The following is a 22,653-nucleotide window of genomic DNA, read 5'->3' on the forward strand; positions in this document are numbered from 1 at the left end:
ACAAAAAATGCAAGAGTTGGCAGCATTAAATGTTTAATTAATACTGTAAAAAACTTTTAAAGGCAGAAGAACATGTAGGAAATACCCCAGTACAATCAAAAATACTAAATTTGGGCAGTGTGTTTGAAATCAACTTAGATCAAAATGGTTTAAACAACCAAAGTTTGATTTAATTCACGTTAAAAAATAAAGTGTAATAGAATTTTTTCCCAATGAAAACATAATCACACAAATATACCAGTCTCCAAAAATCTCAGTTAAGTTGATGTGTAAACCGCAGTCTATAGAATGTCACATTGACATTTAGTGGAGTAACAGTCTTAATTACTTGTAATAATTTGGAACACAATTTACTATTAAAAATAGGAGACAAAATGCAATTGGATCAAAACAAGGCTGAATAAATAGAAATAAATCTTTGTTATTATATTTCTTCACCTATTGACTAATTAATTTCATGCAATTATATTTTTCATCCTCAATTACACACTTTTGGCAAAGGTTCAAATCACAGCATTATTGGCATGGGAGCCTACTACTGATATTTAAATGACTTCCTCCTGCCTCCTTTACAGGCATGCTGGGAGAGTGGAGAGTAGATGCGACCAGTGGCTTGTCCTTAAACTTGTGGAACATTCTTTTGCATCTTCAAGCCTATGGTGCTTCAGAATAAGTCATACCGCACCATAAATTTGATGGACATCTTGGTTGGCATGTGCCAGTTGGTCAAAGGGTCTGCTTTCATGCTGTGTAACTCTGTGACTCATTCAATTTCAGGATAATACTAGCATCAAAATAAAGGAAGTAGCCTATTGTGTACTTATTTTATGTGGCTCTCTTGCAGTAGTACTGCTTATGAAGATTCAGACATCTTAGCAGACCATTTGTCTGGAAATTAATCCTCGACCATTAGCACTAAACATGCACGAGCTCACTTTGCTCTATCTTTAAATCTATTCCATTGAACTTCTAGGTAAAGTTCACGTCCAGTGCACTGATTTACTAGTAATGGGCTGATGCCTAAGTTCTTCTTCCCAGCCGTGGATCTATGCTCCTTCCTTAAATTTTTTGAACTGCCTACAACAGAACATTGAAGGTGAACTCTTTCGAACGCTCACACCAGATACAAAGAGATGGAACCTGTATGATGCAGGTTCTACACATAGTAGTTTGATAATTTAACTTTGACCTTATGTATGTCAAATCTATATCACAGAAGCAGCAGGTCTATATTTGGAGGTAACGTTCTATCTGAACCTCCTCTCACCTTCTTCATTGAATGAATCCTGTCATTACAAACTACTAATTTAACAAATATAGTAAGATCCTGTTGGATCAGATAACCAGGCCTCACCTCTATATCCTTTACTTGTAGTAGAAGACTAGACCTTTGCACAATATTTCAGGTGTGGTTTCATAAGACCTGATACAAGATTAACACACCTTCTCCACTTCTCAGTTTTATCTTTCCAGAAATGAAGTTCAGAGTTCGGTTTTTTTTCTTGCTATGACCCTTGTGTTGCTACTTTTAGTAGTTTGTTCATATATTCCCCTGAGTCTCTTAATAACATTTTGGCACTTGTTATCCAAGCAGTATGTTACCTCTTTATTCTTCATTCTCAAATGAAACACAAACTTCTATTGAAATTTGAATACCATCATGCCTGTTGTGTTAATAATATATTCCTGAATTTTGTCAAAACCATTTTGGTTTCAACTATTACCCCAAATTAGTGACATCTGCAAATCTTGAAACCATATTTTTGATTCCCAGTTTAAATCATTTACATTCTGCATTTCTGCTCTGGCACATGTTTAGACAGATAAAGGAGCACCATGTCTCACCTTTTGCTATTCTGACTGGCTTCCCTTCATCACTTCTATCTGGTTTTCTATTGTATAGCCAGCTTGTTGTTCTTTCTCTTTCTTGTCCCCTGGCTTCACATGCCCTCACCTTAATCAACCTTCTGAAAATCCAATTTTATTACATGTACAACATTAAAGATATCTCCTATTTCTGCTAAGGTTCAATAAAGTTGATCAAACATGAATTTCCATGTTTGAAAAAGAAATCCATGCCATTCTTGTTACATGTTTTTAATTTCTAGTTGTCCAAAAATGCACATAATACTCCAAGTGCGGCCTAACTAATGTTTTGCAGAACCATAACCTGACCCCCAACCCTTGTACTCAGTGCCTCAGCTGACGAAGGCAAGTATGCCATACACTTTCTTTGCCTCCCTATCTACCTGTGCTGCTAATTTCAAAGAACTATGTACTTGCACCAAAGGTCTCTCTGTTCAACAACACTCCCCAGGGTCCTGTGTATGTCCTGCCCTACTTAACTTCCCAAAATGCATCACTTCACACTTGTCTGAGTTAAATTCCAAGTGCTATTCCCTTGCCCATTTTCCCAGTTGATCAATATCCCGTTGCAACCTCAAACAACCTTTTTTACTGTCCACTATACCACCAATGTTGGTGTCATCTGCAAACTTACTAATTCTGCCATCTGCATTCCCTTCCAAATCATTAATATATATGACAAGCAACAGAGTCCACAGCACAATCCCTGCAGCACCACCACTGGTCAGAGGCATCCAATCTGAAAAACAACCTTCCATTACCACCCTCTGACTCCTACCACCAAGCCAATTTTGTATCAGCTGGCTTATCCTAGATCCCTTGTGTTCTATCCTTCTGGACCAGCCTACAATGTGGGACCTTGTCAAAGGTCTTGCTAAAGTCCATGTCTACCTCCATGCTCTTGTCAATCCTCTTGGTCACCTCTTCAAAAAACTCATGATTTCCCATGCACAAAGCCATGCTTACTATCCCAAATCAGTCCTTGCCTTTCCAGATGTATATGAACCCTGTATCTCAGAATCCCTTCCAATAACTTTCCTACCACTGATGTAAGGCTTGATGTTATGGCACATCAAATACTCATCCAATTATTTTTTAAACATGATGAAGGTTTCTGCCTCCACCACCCTTTCAGGCAATGAGTTCCAGATCTCCACTAGTCTTGCAGTGAAAAAAATGTTTTCCTCAATGCCCCTCTAATCTTTCTTCCTTAAATCTATGGCCCCAAGTCAGTAAAATGTGTGCTGAAAGAATAAGATCCTTGCTAAAAACATTGTATGAGGCTACCATAACTTTAAAGACCATAGTTAAACCTTCCCCAACCCCTGTTCTGAAGGAATTTCACCACTTTCTCCCCATGAGTAAACCTCTCGATCTCTGGTGAAATATGCTTGTGTTGTCATTATGCTGGGTATGTGACAGAGAATAAATTGAAGCGAGGTTAATGGGGGAATGAGACTGTTGGGAGTGCTCTGAGAATAACATACACTTGATGAGCGAAACAGCCTTCTTCTGCGCTCTGATGAAATATAAGACATGCTATTTTATGGTCGTTTCTAGTTTCCACAGTGGGGTTTGAAAAAAGGGATAGTCTGCCTCATTTTGTAGTATTTGCTTCAAAGTTTTATAAACCATTCAGTGAATGGGAATTATTTTTGCTCACTTCAGTTTAAAAAACAGAATATTTAAGCCAATCGGCATGGCTAATCTAGTAGGAAGTAATTATTTATGACGATCATAATTTTTCCCTATTAACACATAATGCTTGGGTTGCCACACATTTAGTTGAGCAGTTTTGGAGTGGCTGTCTCTCATTGGATCTATTTTGAACACATTTTTTAACATAGATGCATTTCCAAGTTTGTTGTCTAGTTTCTGCTCCTTTCCTGAAGGTACTGTTTCACACTGACTGAGAACCATTTGGTAGTTCTCCTTAATCCCTTGAACATCAGTTAGAGATGTGGAAATCATGGCATCCAAGGCTTCATTGCCCAGAAGGGACAATGACAACTTTAGGTTCTATAATTGCTTTTATGGTTGAAATCTACAGCCATAGCAGCAATTGGAAACTGAGCATGGGCACATCTGATCTGTGTGGGAAATACAAAAGGCAAGCATGTAACATCATGAATGAACACCACTGGGGAAAATAGAATTCCCTAGAAATTGGATACCCCCATTTTTGGTGTGTGAATAGTGGGCTACAGTTTGCCCTTGTGCAAAATCAGACATCACCAAAATAATTGCAAAAATGGGATATCCTCACTTTCAAAAAATGTTGTCCTGGTTTCTTCCCTCTAAGCAATTAAGTCAACAGCTGTTACGTCATCCATGCACTGACTCATGGCTGAGCAAATGAGGGAAAAATTGCAGGATTGTAGGTCAGAGTGATGGAGCTCATAGCAAATGGTGGGAGGGATTGCTGAAAACAGGGAAAGGGTTTTAACAGTGGATGGGGTTCCCTTTGGAAAACTCCACCCTCCGACACCTGGAGCAGGCCAATCTCACCCTGTGTCTCAGTTGCTTCTTTTTATTATGATCTTATGTTCATACTGAGTCATGGTGAGACTCACAATGCCAAGATTCTGCAGAACTGTAATCTTGGAAGATAATAAAAGGAAAAGTAAACTACAGTGTTCCTTGTGTGGTTTAGCTAAGGAACAAATGTTACAAGCGGCATTTAAAATAAAAGGGATTCAATATTTTTGAAAGGTGAACATGCCTGTTTATATTAAAAAAATACCAGAGTTATAACCTTACCATGAATTTGTTGCTCAAATTCCTTACTGCTTGCACAAGGAAAGTTAAAATTTGATGTGTTTGTGTTCTATTTTTATAATTTTATGAAAGTTTAAACTTGATGAACTCAGAAAGGTTGTAGAAAGATTCAGTTCATGAAATGCAAGTTCTGGAATGTTTTAGGACCATCTTATACTGTTTAACATTGTTATGCCAGGAAATGGCTGGCAAAGTTGTCTGTTCCAGTGCTTAACTGTACCATATAAGGAAAATGTAAACAGAAAATGGACTTAAAATTTCTCTCATTCTCGGAAAGTCTCTCTGATAAAAAAAAACATAGGTTACAGTCTCAGAATAAGGAGTGAGCCATTTTGGAGAAGTGAAGAAATTCTTTCATGTAGAGGGTGAATCTTTAGAATGTCTACCCTGGAGGGCAATGGAGGCTCATCCATTGAGATGAAGGGATTTCTGGATATTAAGGGAATCAAGGGATGTGGAGACAGTGCTGAAAATGACACGGATGGAGAAGATCAGCCATGATCTCAATGAATAGCACAGCAGAATCTCAGGGCCAAATGACCTATGTCTCCTCCTACTTTTTAAGTTCTTATATTTTTACCAATTCAACACTCATTCCCATTAAGCAGCAACAGAAACAAACAATATGCAGTTAAATTTAGAGGGGGGAGGGAAGAAGAAAATAGGATATCTTTTGTGACTGTAAGAAAGCTCTTAGAGATTCAATATGACACCAACAGAATGTATTCATCATATGGTGCATGTTGCACTGAACAATATTAGTAGCACACGTGAACTGAATGCCCACTGCAAGGCAGATTACAAGCTGATTTAATGCACCTTTGCAGCTTTGGAGCTAATATTCTCTCCTGAATAGACATGGCTGAATGCATGTCCAGCAGCTGGAGGGAAACACTACCAGTACTATTGAAACTCATTGTTAACTACTAGCAGTTTAGTAGCTGATTGATTTCTTGGTTAAGGCTTTTGCACAATCCAGTTGAGTCTAGGCACTGCTGCATTGGTAGAAATTCTCCTTGCAAAATGATGGGGAGATTGACCAGACTAGGACAAGCTACTAGAAGAGGAAGGAGAATAGTTCTCATTGAAGACGACATCTGCCGAGATAGTCCAGGGAGAATTTTTTTTAACTGAACCTCATTGAGAACAAAACATTAGATGTCTATATTGTCTTAAGGGTGTTCACTTGCAGCATTGCTCACATGTTGACTCCAGGCAATGAGCTCTAGGGGTATCAATGTCCATTGCCTACTGAACATGCATCTCCAGAGCTTCGTGAACCACTTAGATGTAGGACATTTTCAATGCTTTCCAATTTCTCCACGAAGTCTTCCACCTAACTTTTTCTGGTTCCACTGCAAGGTCAATTTGAAACATTAATTCTGTTCTCTCTCTGCTGATGATGCCTCACCTTCAGGATATTCCCAAATTTTCCCATTTTGTAATATCAGATTTCCAGTATCCATAGTGTTTTGCTTTTCCTTGTTTGTGAGATTCCATTTGGCTGGATGCCAATAGTAACTTGAATGAACATGCACGGGCCCCCTTATGCTTCTAAAATAGGAATCAGGCATGAGGGGATGGTGGTTTGTGTCTAATATCTGATAATTCCCTGGTAAGCAAGACAAGGTCAGTATTCCCAAACACTTTTGCAATATTGCCGGCCCATTTGCACCAGACAGGATGACCTATGATTAATCTCATCAATTTTTGTCTGTCAACTTTAAACAGCAGAAATGAAAATCACACTCCAAATGCAAAATAAAATAGAATAGTTTGCAAGAATTGACATAATTAAAAAATATATATTCAATATTGATGCAAATTGTAAAAAATACCACTGTATATGCCATAATAAGCTATTAAGTCAGGTACTTTAACTTCACATACAATTTGCAATTTAGTCCTTATGTATAGTATAGCAACATGGGCCACCAGTTAGCCAGACTAAGCATGCAATTATTATTTCATTCGCTTTTTATTTACTATTTTCAACTGTTAAAAATGACGGCAGAACAGCATAACTGTGGGTTATTACTGCAAGTGCATCTGAGCCCAACAGCATGAAGGATATAAATTAAGGGCAATCACTCCTCAGATATTTCTCAGTGATATCATTATCATTAACATTTCAAACATTGAAAAAAAAAGTTAGTGAAACATATTATGTTTAATCATGATTCTTTTTCAGTGATTTGAGAACATGAACTGTTGATCAAATTCACTCACCCAGTATAGCTCACAGAGTTTATACAAGTACTTTGCCAATCAAAATGACAAAGAAAAATCCCTCACACAGAGCATCATTAAAAAGTTGCAGGCGCAACTTGGAAGATATGTGTCATACATATTAGAGCAAGATTCCTTAAATAGACTCTAAAAATTCTAAATGTAATCCTAAAAAAAAGTAAAAGCGCGCTAACTATTTCAATAATAAGTAATACTGGACACTTGTGATGTATTTACAATGTGCATGAAATGTGTTCATGCACACTGAGAAGAGTGAAGATGTTAACTATTAAGGACTTCAGTAGAGCAAAGGAAGCTCGTCAAATGGTACACTAATAATAATACTGAATTGAATACCTATATAGCAATATATTATAAACCAAAACTTTGAAAAGGAAGCTTCATTAATCAGAGTCACTAAAGTAATGATCAATTATCAAAATTCTGTAAAAGATCCCAGAGACCTAGAGAATGAAGAGATTGAAAAATTGTTAACAGTAAGAGAGAATAACGTAAGATTACAAATGTGTAACAATGTCAGTAATATATTTAATGAAGCTACTATTCAATGCACTCTAGTGACTGAAGGAGAGCATAGATAGATTCATTTTTCTTGGCACAGCTGTGGGAAACAGAAGTTGAAGCAGTTTGTTCAGTCATAGGTTCTGTTGATTAATCAGTCTTCAGGAGCATGCATGTGGAGAATCATGTTCGTTGAAGTTCTTTCACTTAATTTTTAATATATAGGTTGTTGGATGAACCACAAGGCCCCAGACCACTTATTATTTTGTCACTTCCAGTCAAAGCCAAAATTATTTCATTTACTATTACTTTTCCCATTTATTCTCATTGTCATAGTGGGTGTGAGCGAGTCTGCAATTTGCCAAAATGGGACATGAACTTCCTTACAGCTAGAAATTTGTTTGCCTTGAATGAGACAGGCCAGGCAAGATCTGAGTAATTTTCTCTGCTATTGCAGTCCTTGTTGTTGCCCATACTACTGTCAAAAATGTTGAATCATGACCGCGAAGTATGGAAGATGTCCTTCTGGCTTCAAGCCCTCCATAGCTTATCTGGCCTGGAGTTGAGTGTCACTGTTGCACTCTGTGTGGGATGTGGTAACTATAACATGTGATGTTGAGCTGGCCTTTATTCAGATAATGGTGCAGAAGATCTGTGTCCAGATCTCTCAACATTCTTCAAGCCTTGAATATTGTTCCTGAGATTTTTGTCATGTTATTGGTCCTTATAGTGTCCATGGTGCACAAGTTGGAATTGTGCCCACAGCAAACAGTTGAGGAAATGTGGAAATACTTATCTGTCCTCAATATGCAGGAACATTTTGGGTTTGATTCTCTTAATTTGCCTTTTGTAGGTGTTTGGATTCATTGTGGTACAAATTACCAGATGTCTCATGACCAGGATAGAGAGAAGAGAGATAGGGACATAATTCCTGGCCCTTCAGTAGAGTGAGATTTACATGGGTTCACAATGTCAATAATGCCCACAATTGCAGGATGTTAATCTACGTTTGGATAATGCCACTGAACATTATTTATTCTTTAAGGTGATGAAGCTTTTCCTCTAAACCCAGTCATGCCAGGATCCAGTGTAAACCAGAGAGCACAGGGGGTGATGGGTGAATAGGATTTAGTGAAGAGCCATTTATTGTTGTTTTTTGAGCTGACTCTGAGTCTGGCAATACTTCAATTTTAAAATTCCCTTCCAAGTTTGCAAACTCTTCCATGTCCATGCTCTGTTATCTCCTTCAGCACTACAATTCTGTAGTGACCTCTAGTACTGACTTCCTGCACACCCCCATTTTAATCACTCCAACATTTGGAACTGTGCTGTGCAATTCCCACCCTAAACCTTGCAGTTTACCCCTTCGGAGACACCTTGAAGTCTCCTTCTTCAGTCAAGCTTTTGGTCACGTGAAGCAATATTGGCATATGTGGTTGGTATCAAGTTGTTTGGTAACTCACCTGAAAAATGTGATTTTTTTTCAGAAGTGGCTGAAATGGGCCATGAAGCTCCTCAATCTTGCTCCGCTGTACAGTAAAGTTGTTTGACACACTCATGTTAATGCCCAAACCAAATAGCCTTTGATTTCCTTAACAGAATGGAAATAAAATTATGCATCGATTCAATTTAACTTATCGAGATCATTATGGTGCCCGTCATAAGCTCCTGAAAGTCCTTCACATCATCATCGAGGAGTGACTGCAATTCACTCGGGATTACAACGATAATCATTTCCAGAGGCAGCAAGGAAATTCAGAGCTCTGTTTTTACCTCACGCTGTTCACTATCTTTTGGATGTTGAGTCAGGAGCAGCCAATAGGATGAAAGGAGATAAAATAGTGAATGGAAAATGGCATATCTCCAGAGTTCTGCTGTAACTTTTATCTTCTATCTGCACTGAATCTTCGGAGATCTATAACCCAACAGTTGCTAGTGAGGTCTTAGTAAAATATTAATGGAACTGATTTAACTCTGACATTAATAGAACATTAATGCACCCAGTGTATTTATTCCCAAAGGCCTGGTAAATATAGAATTATGACTGCTTTGGTTTTCATTGCATATAAAGCATGGTTGGCAAAACAATACCCTTGAAAGATAAGAAGAGTGTAATCTACATACAATGAATAGATGCTCCCCATGAATAAACTATAAATTAAATTTCAGAATAATATGAAGTTATGTAACTAATTTCTTAAGAAGACATGCATTTGTTTTAGACCATAAGACATAGGAACAGAATTAAGCCATTTGGCCCTTCAAGTCTGTTCTGCCATTCGATCATGGCTGATTTATTTTTCCCTCTCAACCCCATTCTCCTGCCTCCTCCCGTAACCTTTGTTGCCCTTACTAATCAAGAACTTATCAAGCTCTGCTTTAAATATACCCAAAGACTTGGCCTCCACAGCCGTCTGTGGCATTGAATTCCACAGATTCACCACTCTCTGGCTAAAGAAATTCCTCCTCATCTCTGTTCTAAAGGGACGTCCTTCTGTTCTGAGGCTGTGCCCTGATCCTAGACTCTCCCACTACTGAAAACATCCTCTCCACGTCCACTCTGTCCAGGCCTTTCAATACTCGGTAGGCTTCAATGAGATTCCCCCTCATCCTTCTAAACTCCTGCAAGTACAGGCTCAGAGCCATCAAACACTCCTCATCTGTTAACCTTTTCATTCCTAGGATCATGCTCGTAAACCTCCTCTGGACCCTCTCCAATGCCAGCACATCCTTCCTTAGATATGGGGCCCAAAACTGCTCCCAATACTCCAAATGTGGTCTGACCAATGCCTTATAAAGCCTCAGCAGTACATCATTGTTTTTCTATTCCAGCCCTCTGAAAATGAATGTTAACATTGTATTTGCCTTCCTTACTACCGACTCAACCTGCAAGTTAACTTTTAGGGAATCCTGCACTAGGACTCCCAAGTCCCTTTGCACCTCCAATTTCTGAATTCGCTGTCTGTTTAGAAAATAGTCTGTGCCTTTATTCCTTCTACCAGAGTGCATGATCACACACTTCCCTGTACTGTATTCCATCAGCCACTCCTTTGCCCATTCTCCCAAACTGTCCAAATCCTTTTGCAGATTCCCTGCTTCCTCAACACTACCTGCCCCTCCACCTATCTTTGTATCATCCGCAAACTTAGCCACAAAGCCATCAATTCAGTTTCATTTATATAGCACACATGATTAAGCATTAATAGGTTGGACATGAATCCCTACCTGCTAAAAGGACAAGGGGAGCAAAAGCATAAAAGTTATCTGGAAGTTACCCTCCAAGCCACACACCATCCCGACTTGGAATATATCACCGTTCCTTCACCGTTGCTGGGTCAAAATCCTGGAAATAGTATTTGTGGGTATACGCACACCTCAAAGACTGCAGCAGTCCAAGAAAGCAGCTCATCACCACCTTCTCAAGGGAAATCAGTGATGGACAATTAAGTGTTGGCTCAACCTGCAAAACCCACAGCCGTTGAATGAATATAAAAGTAAAGGCTGGATATAGTCATCCAATGGCAAGAGTTTTTGTTCTAATGTATTTTACACCTTGCCACACCAAGGATCTGACCAGTCATTTGCTATGATCAATGATGGGAATGGAAAGAGTGGAAAAGAAAATCAGAGATATTAAAAAAGAATCACGTCAAAACTGGATTGTAACATCCTGTTATTGGAAGTAAAGTTTAAAAAAGGACAAAGACTTTCATTTATACGGCTATTTTCACAACCTTGATATATCAGCAAGTGCTGTACATCTAGTGAACAATTTTTCAAGATAGTCACTATTGCAGTGTAGAGAAATACTGTTGCCAAACTGCACAAAGCAAAGTTTCACAAATGAGAGTTAACTCTTAGAACCACAGAATACATACAACACCAAAGGAGGTCATTTGACCCATAGAGACTGTACCAGCTCCACATAAAAGCAATCCAGCTGTTCCCATTTCCCCATCCTCTTCCCACGACTTGGAAATTCTTTCTAATATTTATCCAGTTCCCATTACAATGCTATAGTTGAACCTGCCTCCACTAATACTTCTGGCCGTGCATTCCTGACCCTAACCACGAGCTGCATCAAAAATGTTGCCTCACGTGATTTTTGGTTCTTTTGTCAATCATCTTCATTTTATGACCCTCAGTTCCTTGACAGTTCCACAATACCCTTCATGACTTAAAAGTACCTCAAGAGGTACTTTAAGAGGCTGGTGCACAAATTAAGAGTCCAAGGTATTGTAGTAGGTACGTTAGCATAGATTAAAGAACAGCTCTCACATAGAAAACAGAAATTTGGAATTAGTAGGTTCTTCAGGCTGGAGAGATATAACTAGTGGAGTACCCCAAGGATTAGTTCTTGTCCCTCAGTTGTTTACTATTTACATTAGTGACTAGGAGAAGGGAACAAAATCCAAGGTTTCCAAGTTTTTCAATGATATAAAAATAGATGGAAGGGCATGTTGCAATGAGGACATTGTGAGTCTGCAATGGGATACAAATGGATTGAGTGACTGGGTGAAAACCTGGCAAATGGAGTTTAATGTGGGGAAATGTGAGGTCACGCGCTTCGGTAAGAGGAACGAAAAGGCAGATTATTATCTAAATGGTGAGAGACTGCAAACGAGTTAAGCTCAGAGGGATCTAGGTGTTCTCGTGCATGAGTCACAAAAAGTTAGGCAGGTCCAACAAGTAGCAAAGAAAGTAAATGGCATGTTGGCCTTTCTTGTGAAGGGGTTGAAGTTTAAGAATAAGGAAGTTTTCTCAGGGTTTGGCCACACTTGGACCCCTTACCTAAAAAAGGATAAACTAGTAAAATTAATTTAAAGTATAGCATTGGAATATTGGATATAGTAGCTTTGAAGGCAGTCCAAAGCAGATTTATCAGGCTAATTCCTGGGATGAAAAGGTTGTCCTATTGAGAGAGACTAGACAGTTTGGGTCTGTATTTCTTGGAGTTTACAATGTGAGGGGTGACCTTATTCAAACATATGAGATCCTTGGAGATTATTAACAGGGTAGATGTTGAGATGGTTTCACTAGTGGAAAAGTCATGAACAAGGAAACATAGCTTCAAAATAAAGGGCTGGTCATTTAAAACTGTATCCTTGGAATTCTCTGCCCCCGAGGGTGGTGGAGCCCAGATCATTAGATATATTTGAGATGGAGATAGAAAAATATTTGAAAGATCGAGGCATTGAAGATTATAGGGATCTGGTTAGCATAGACCAGCCATGATCATTATGAAGTAGGGCCTGGTAGCCTACTCCTGTTCCTATTCTCTTGTGTTCAAGGCATTGAATTTGGTGCCATGAAGAAAACAAGAGAAATTTTCTGGAATAATGATTATAACAATGCAGTCCAATACATTGGATTAATTGCCCATGGACTTAGTGAATGGATCAAAGAAAGATCAAACATAGACAGGATAGTGTTAATAATTTCAGAATCACAAGGCTTTTCTTTGAAAGGCCTAATTTATGGATATAATTCCTTATTCTTCAGTAAAACTATTACATGTTATTACTAGATTATAGCAATATTGCTATACTACATTACTGTACTATATTGCTATTCACAATACTATAAAATAAAAATACGCTGTACAAGAAACTGCAAGGAGAAATTGATGTACTAAGTAATGACAGCCTATTTTCCCTCCAGGCTTTGGGATATCCCAGGTAATTGCACAACTAATAAATTAGTTTCAATCTGCAGTTCATGGTGTGAATGATCTTCTGGGTGCAGTTAGTTATCGTGTTAGCTAAGCAATCAATCTGCCGACAGTAGGACTCCAGAAAGTGGAAATGAATTAATGGCCAGATAATTTTTTGTTGGTAGTGTTTGTTCTATGTTAAATGTCAACTAAGACATCAGGAGAATTCTCTGTTCTTTAAATAATGTTTGTCATGTCTGCAGAAATTGTTGCTAACTGTATGTCCATTAATGGAGCCAGGCAGCCGTATAGTGAGTAGAGGCAGTTTGTGGTCCACATATACAGACATTAACTAAAGGTTAACATCCCAGTTTGCCATAGGAGGGTCAAGGGCTCCATGTATTTACAAGGTACAAGGAAAGAATGGAGGAGGGGGTGTGGGGGAAAGAGAGAGAGTGAGAGTGAGAGAGACAGTGAGTGTGCATGTGTGTGTGTGTGTGAGAGAGAGAAGTATATTTGCTACCTTTAACCATGTCTTTTCTTATAATGACTCCATGTGGTTTTTGACTATCCATGTCTATTATATTCAAAATACAACAATAAATAGGCTCTATGTCTGGGTTCTGTACGCAAAGCCTTTGCAAATGCTAATAATCAGAAGCAGTTGAGTTAAAAGAGATAGTTCCACTATAGTTCTACTATAATGAAACCCTGCTATATATCTGATGGACTTGTTTGATTACATATGACATTTCATGTCAATACGCAATTAACTCTTTTCGATAAAGGAAGTCAGGTGGGGAGGTTTGTATTTTCCCACATTAAATGTGATCCCATTTTAAATATGTAATTCTATGGAAACTGCCTACCTACATGAAACCCCAAAGTAGACGTGTTGTAGTGATTAGAATTGTATTTGATCACCTGGAATGTAATTTAGAATTGTCACATTGTCTCATTGCTGCTTGTGGGAGCTTCTTTGGCTAATAGGTCCCTGCCTTACTATTGAGTATACTTCCAAACACCTGAATTGGTTGTAAAGTTCTTTGAGAATGATATTTTCTCTTGCATCTTTTATATTTATCTGAACACATGGGTAGAAATTTGATTTTCATCCTTTTTTTTGACATGTTGGTTAACTTAATTTGCTCTTAAGGCAGATGTAGTAAGTCAGAAGAAGCTTCAACAGAATAAAAAATACTTTATCCTAAAAAAAGTTCAAAGTCAACTTTCTTACCCAAAGAGTTGCTAAGATTTTGGAATTTGCTACCAGATGGCCCCATTGGGTTGGATCTTCCTGGAACTGGCCAAAGATTTGGAATTGTTGCCATTGATCTCCATCCACCTGCATTCACCAGGCAGAATGCCAAGGGCCCATCTCAATGACACTCAGCATCTGGAGTCAGGTGGTGGTTCAGACAGGAACTGGGTCTCGGTGATGTCATGTTGAGGCCCCTGGCTCTGCAAATCCCTGCCAGCAGATGGCAGAAGGCAAAGTTGGGTGTGGAGTTTTGGCTTTTGTCAAAACTGATTTATTCAGAGACAATTAAAAGCCATTAAAATTGATGTACATCATTCTTTTAAAAAGTAAACTTCAATATAATATATCAAACATATAAAAATAATTTAAAAATGTAAACTGAAGTATTAAACTTTCATTTCAATAAAAGCTTAAGGTGATTGGAGGAAGATATAAGGGGGATGTCAGGGGTAAGTTTTTTACACAGAGAGTGAGTGGGTGCGTGGAACACACTGCCGGCAGAGATTGTGGGGCAGATACATTAGGGACATTGAAGAGACTCTTAGATAGACACATGAATGATAAAGAAATGGAGGGTTATGTGGGAGTGAAGGGTTAGATAGATCTTAGAGCAGGATAAAATTTCAGCACAACATTGTGGGCCGAAGGGCCTGTACTGTGCTGTAGTATTCTATGTTCTATGTTCACATCCTTATTCTGCTGACATTGATACAACTGAGGATTTCAACCCTGCATCAGGAGTGACTGTCACGGAGTTGCAGAAGTGGATTCCCTAGCTTAGTGCTGGGTAAATACAGCAAAACCAGGTTCCAAAACTGGACCTTCAGCAGATCCAGGTGTTTACCACTGCCAGCAGGATTTATTCTATTAAGATGAATGGAACAGATATATTTCAATGGGGAGCTGAAACTGTGAATGGGGGAGAAAGGGAGAGAAAGGAAAAGAATGCAAACACCAACAGGACCAATCTGTGCTGTACATTCAATGTAAACATATGTAAGTGAATTCACTGGGGGGCTTGTGATTCACAAATAACAAATCAACAGCCTCAACCCTACAAAATGGAAAGTCATCTGTTTTCCTTTAAAACCTGAGGGAAAAAGGACAAAGATTCATGCCCAATAGATGTTCTATAGCACTTTGCAGCTAAGGTATGTTCCGGTCTAATATGATGAGACTGGAACACGCATCTGACTAGCCAACGACTCCACTGAGAACTGCTGTTTGGTAGCAGTGTGCACAGCAGTACATTCCACACTTCTGCAGCTGAACACTTTGGCACAGAAGCCAGAAATATGCTGGAAGTCAGATAAATGTATATCTGACCCCCCATTCCACTCCGGACTCACCATTGAATCAATGCTCAATCTGGAAGGTGCATCTTGTACCTGGCCCCTCAGCTTTATGCAGTCAGAGCTGACACATCTGGAGGGTCTCATTCACTTGAATTGGTCACCAATCTTCATTTAAAGGAACTTTTCATTTAGTTTTCTTTATTTCACTCTGTATTCATGTTCTGAATGTATTAAGGGCAGTTTAACAGGTATTTTTAATTAATAATCTTTTTTTCAGCTGCCTTCTAATGTCTCTGGTCATCAGAAACATTTCCAAACAGTTAAAAGGCCTTTGGCTACAAAAACATGTCAGGCTTATTAGGGCAGTCCATGGGCAGGACCTTACTTTCCATCGCCTGTAACCTCACACTCTGCCTGGTGAAACATTCAAGGTGAGATTTGGCATTTGTTTGTGTCAAGCTTAATGCAACAACTATAAGCTCATACCATTGCATGCAATGATCTTTCCACAAAGGTAATGGGAGCTTGGACAATGGGGGTTGGATTTTTGCATTTAACGAACATCTGAAGGTGTTGTAGGATTTCTACTTTAATAACACTTTAATGTCACAGGCTTTGCCCTTGGACAGCAAATTTAGGGTCATTGTTTCTCTTAAAAAGCATGTAAATTGTTTGCCTTCAAACAGCACAGTCACAAGATAATTTCTCCATTTTCTCGTTAATCACTTCTCTCCTTTTGAACTTTTGCCTCTGACTGGGTCAAATACACTTACATTCTGGCAAGGATTTGTTAATGGAAGATATACACAAGACACACTGCCTTAAATAAACCACAGAGATTAAATTACAGCCAGAGATTTGGCAGAATTCTGTTTAAAAAACATTCAAAGCTTCTATCAGATGTTTTCTCCATTTCCATATATTTCATCAGCAAAAAGTCAGCATCATATACAATTTGCATTTCTTTCTAAAAATCCTTTATTCACTGCAATTTAAAAAAAAGATTTTAAAAAAATCTCTTAAAAGAGAGTGTACTTTCATTTGTCTGGAGACAAAATGACCTTGAGTAAAGTTTTGTAATACTGCAGACCCAGTTCACATTGGCATACTTTTAATGGCTGCACAACAGTGGTAGGTTCAGCTCTGCATTGTCAGGGAAAAAACTGACATTTTTACAAATAAGACAATACTTTAACTTAACATGGATGTAGGCTGACTACAATTCCTTTTTAATAGCTTCTCTTTCAGGTTATATTCATATGCAGGAATAATACCCTTTGTAAACTGAATATACACACGTACAAAAATACACACATTAACCAAACTAGAACTTTTTATAAATTTCTTTTGTAATCAATTCTTAACCATCTAGGACAGTGGAGAGGAGTTCCTCCATGGATAATACAAAAGCATAGATAATGCAACCTCAAAACTGTGGCACAATTTTCACTTTGTTGAATATTGTTTATTGAATTACTCAATTGTGTTTGTTTCATTACTTGACTTGTCTTTTTTCCCAATATTTGTCTTGCTGCTTTATGTAACCAAAGGGCATCTGAACACAGGGTGAGGAACACCATGCTGCAAAATCAGGTCTTCCGCCTCTCCTTCCCTTTCACTCAATATTGTGGTCTGCCCATGTTCACGTCTTACAATGACGTTGTCAGAAAATAACCAATATCCAAATCTGTGACAAGTGTTGGCTAGCCAGTCCTCACTACTTACTGCATTCATATTTTTGTGTGCTTCCTTTAACTCGACAGATTCTGCTGAAGTTTCTTCCTCGTCCAAGTTGCTATTGTTCCTTATCTCTGGAAAAATTTTGCTCCCTGATCTGGTCTGCGTGGTTGGTTTCTCGGTTTATTCTGGCCACTTCATAAATCACATCCAGAACAGTCAGCTTCTTTCATAAGTATTTCAAATTTTGCAATAAACCAGATTCTTTCAACATATTAAATTGCTCCCTGCTCCAACGGTTGGTGGTAAAATTTGCTACCATCTTCTGATATAGGAAGTATTTGTGAAGATGAGAAGGGGCATTATCCACCAGTAGGACAGCCTTTTTTGATCAGTCTTTCAATCATAAATGCACCTGGTCATGATGAATAAACTTCTTGTCCAACCACTCTTTCAAATGGTCACAGTCCATTCACTGTGATTTTTGGCTGCAATAATCCATGGACATGTTAGAGGCTTCAGTTCCTGTGAGGAGCTTGGTCTTTTTGCTTCGATAATCACACAGAGTTTTGTTTTATGTGAGCAGGTTGCATTTGCACAGCTCATGAATATTAACTTATCTTTTCTACAGTGGCCCAAAGCATGTTATTTGGTCTCAAATACTTGTTGTAACCATCTCCAATGAAGTCTTGTTTTGTCTGCATTGTAAATCTGTTCTGGTTATAACTTAATTTTCAATAACTTCTGTGAATTCCTCTTGGAAGCTCACAAATGCTGATTTGTCCTCACTTACCTTCAGCCTCTGAATGCTAGTCTCACAGATGCCATCTCATATTTTTAAACTGCATCAGCGTCCAGATAAAGTGCTAAATTTTTCTCCCATTCAATGTCTATTAAAAAGAACTTGTATGAAACCATCATTCCAGCATTGCATTGTCCTTAAGTTGTCTTCATTGATTTTCACACTACTCGCAGTACTCAAAGAAGAGTAATTGTGTCATAAATCAGAGCTGCCGAGTTCTTTAAACTACAAGCAGTCTGTTCACCAATTCCAAATTCTGTTACGAATTGTTTCACAGTAGGACTTTTTTTTAGCTTCTGATGCATTCCAAGTTTTTTTCAATGGTTAAAACTACATATTTCTCTCTACAGATAAAGGTAGGCAGCATTATATGGCTCTCTGAAGCACAATACCACTGTTTAAATAAGTTTCAACAACCTTGAAAAGTTTGATTTCTTTTCAACCCACTCTTACTTTTATTAATGCAACCTGCTCACATAAAGTCAAACTCTGAGTGATTGTACTCTCTGAAGGCTCTCAGGAGGTTGGCTTTTAAACCTGAAAGCTTGGGCTTTTTAAAACTGACAAAGCGATGTTTTAGAATCATGTACAGTTAACCCGAAAGCTGATAAATCAGCTTTTGGTTACTCGAGAGTTAATCTTATATCTTACTTCTGTAAATTAGCCCAGAGGAAGCAATAATGCATTTTCCCAGATTATGGAATACATCAATAGTATGTTTTTAATTTGACATTTGCATATCCAACTGAAATACATTTAAACCGAGTTGTAAAAAAGGCATTTGGCATCCTGGCATTCTTAAATCAAAGTATTGAGTATAGGAGTTGGGATGTTATGGTGAGGTTGTATAAGACAATGGTAAGGCCAAATTTGGAGTATTGTGTGCAGTTCTGGCCACCTAACTATAGGAAGGATATTTGTAAGATTGAAAGAGTGCAGAGGAGATTTACTAGAATGTTGCTGGGTCTTCAGGAGTTGAGTTACAGGGAAAGACTGAACAGGTTAGGACTTTAGTCCTTGGAGTGCAGAAGAATGAGGGGAGATTTGATAGAGGTTTATAAAATTATGCGGGGTATAGACAGAGTTAATGCGAGTAAGCTCTTTCCAACTAGATTAGGAAAGATAAGTTTGAAAGGACATGGCTTTAGGGTGAAAGGGGAAAAGTTTAGGGGGAACATTAAGGGGAACTTCTTCACTCAAAGAGTGGTGGGAGTGTGGAACGGGCTGTCATCTGATGTAGTGAATGCAGGCTCACTCTTGAGTTTTAAGAATAAATTGGATAGATACATGGACAGGAGAGGTCTGGAGGGTTATGGACTGGGTGCAGGTAAATGGGACTAGCGGAATACCGTTTCGGCACAGACTAGAAGGGCCGAATGGCCTGTTTTCTGTGCTGTAGTGTTCTATGGTTCTTCTATGGTTCTAACCACTTGTTCCCTGCGCAAACACATTCATCTCTTTATAAGAGATGTGACCAGTTGTGAAAATGAGTAAGTTGTTTCCCCACTACTGTCCCCAGCCATTCATTTCTGATCAGAAAGCATCCATCGATATGAGATAAAACTCCCCTCCACTGTCCTGGATGGTTACTGAAGAAAGGGAAGCTCTACTACAACCTAAGGATTTCCGAGTGACTTAATCTCAATATGGCACAGTAGCGTAGCGGTTAGTGCGATGCTATTACAGCACCAGCGATCGAGGTTCGATTCCCGTCGCTGTCTGTAAGGAGTTTGTACGTTCTCCCGTGTCTGCATGGGTTTCCTCCGGGTGCTCCGGTTTCCTCCCACATTGCAAAAAGACGTATGGGTAGGCTAATTTGGGTTTAAAATGGGAGCGCAGACTCGTTGGGCCAGAAGGGCCTGTTACCACGCTGTAAATAAAAATTTTTTTAAAAATTAAAATTAAAAAATATACAAATATCTACTGTAGATACCATACATACCCTCTTCATAATCATGATAATTAACTGAGATTTTTTTCTGATTTTCTTCAAAAGATGGAAGGAAAGTATCTGAGAACTTTGCACAATTCAGCTTGAAGGTTTAAAGAGTCAGACTTGAATACTCTACCTGCAGTGGTTTGAATTATTGAAACAAAAAAAAATTGCAGATCCTGGAAATGTGAAACAAAAATAGCATATGTCAGAAACAGCAAGCCAGGTAGCATCTATTGCGTGAGAAACAAAGTCAATATTTCAGGTCAACAACCCTTCATTAGAGCTAGAAGAATGAGAAAACAAATGTCTTCAAAATTGCATGGAGAGGGAGAAGTGGTTAAAACAAAAGGAGTGTCTGTGACAGAATGGAGATCAAGGTTGTCCCGGTAACATAAATGTAGTCAGTTAATAGATTAATAGGTCAGTTAGAGAGAGAAAATAAACTGAAGAACATGTTGGAACTGTGACAGGTGGAACAAGGGTGTTGCTGGAAATCTGAAACAAAAGAGAATATCAGGAATATCCAGGCGATCGGGCAGCAATGGTGGAGAGAGGAAACTGAGTCAGATCCACAGTGGGTGACATCAGATGGGCCAGCACTGACACAAACAGGAAAGGCAAGATACCTGATAAACGAAATATGTTCTGGGACCTCGTGACACGAATTAACTATTGTTCAGGATCTCACTTGAGACCATTTTCAGGACTCCAGGACTCCAAGATCAATACAATACTGATTGAACTTGTATTGATCTTGGAGTCCTGAAAATGGTCTCAAGTGAGATCCTAAACAATAGTTAATTCATGTCATGAGGTCCCAGAACATTTTTCATTTATCATGGAAAAGGAAATCTATAACCATTTGTCTTTCTGTGGAACTGCATATATTTTGCATTATGTACCCAAAAATTGTTTAAAACTGGTTGGGCTGGAAATTCTAATGCAGAGCATAAGGTTTTGCTATGTTATGTGATAGTTTAGATACAGAAAAGAATGGTCAGTGCTAATACATGATCCTCTATGTATATGAGGTGCTTATGCATAAAAATGATTAGAAACAGAGGAAAGACTTCAATTGCCTCACTCTTGCAGCACCTTTTTGTTCATTCACTGAGAAGAAATGATGTGGGATTGAAATCGATGTTCGGGTCTCAACAGGAAGACTTAGCCTTAATCCAGAGCAAATTCAGCACTGACAGCTTCCAGTCGATGAATTGCCCAGTGCTAGCCATGTGTCACAGTAGGCTGCCTGCCTCTCTGCAATGTCTCATTGTGTGTCGCACGAAGTGTGACTCCTCTGGTCCAATGTGCAGAGTGTTGATTCCTTTGCTGTCAGATCCTATCCAAACTTTGATGTCACAGGGAAGACCTTCGTTCTTTGGAGGTTTGGGATGCACCACGCTGACTCTTGTCCCAGGTACCAATGGGAAAATATCTGATCAGAGAAGCATGGTGACTAATGCTGTCTGCCATCTGCCATTCAAAGGCAAAGTAGCCACACCACTTGAAGCAGTGACTCCCTTTGAGACATCCATTTAGGGCAAGTTAAACAATGCTTAAGTATACAAAAGACCAAAATTCACAAACCTTATGCATGCAACACTCATGTAAGAAATTCTACATACTTTTGCTGTGCAAAAAAATACAGCATGAGTTCTCCACACAGCACATTTTAGGATATTTTGTTTTCATTAATACTGAAAAGACTTTTAATGGTCAACATTTAGTTTTAATGACTCTTCTTGTGAACTGAAATTTGATCCCATAGAGCCTTTTGTTCAGTCACACTCCACAAGTAGGTTTAGTGTTTTAACATAGAAACATAGAAAACCTACAGAGTGAACTCAGACTTTTCTCCTAGGAGCGACGGAGGATGAGACGTGACCTGATAGAGGTGTATAAGATGATGAGAGGCATTGATTGTGTGGATAGTCAGAGGCTTTTTCCCAGGGCTGAAATGGTTGTCACAAGAGGACACAGGTTTAAAGTGCTGGGGAGTAGGTACAGAGGAGATGTCAGGGGTAAGTTTTTTACTCAGAGAGTGGTGAGTGTGTGGAATGGGCTACCGGCAATAGTGTTGGAGTCGGATACGATAGGGTCTTTTAAGAGACTTTTGGATAGGTACATGGAGCTTAGAAAAATAGAGGGCTATGGGTAAGCCTAGTAATTTCTAAGGTAGGGACATGTTCGGCACAACTTTGTGGGCCAAAGGGCCTGTATTGTTTTGACAGAATCAGACAGAATTCAGAAACAAATTGCAACTTAAGTAATAAAAATGCAGATATACATTCACAGTAATGACTATGGCTGGTGAAATATTTGAGTTAATTTTTTTCCTTCATGCTCGACAGCTCCAGGCACTTTTCGATTAATAATTCTTTGAATTTCTTTCAGATTTCAAATCGAGAAAAAGCTCTTCTATATGAACAAATACTTTTCTGATACAATAATTTTTCATTAACATATCTTTACATGTGAGGTCAAGGAAGCAAACTATAATGCAGGTCTCCCACACTATAATGATCTCTTGCTGGAGCCAATTGCAACATTCCATGTAGCTCAAGGGAAACCTCTAGTGGTGACAGCCAATACATTCACTTCCAAAGAGCTAAACCCAATCACTGGGTTAGCTAA

The sequence above is a fragment of the Pristis pectinata genome, chromosome 20 (assembly GCF_009764475.1).
Source record: "Pristis pectinata isolate sPriPec2 chromosome 20, sPriPec2.1.pri, whole genome shotgun sequence".
Taxonomy (NCBI): Eukaryota; Metazoa; Chordata; class Chondrichthyes; order Rhinopristiformes; family Pristidae; genus Pristis; species Pristis pectinata.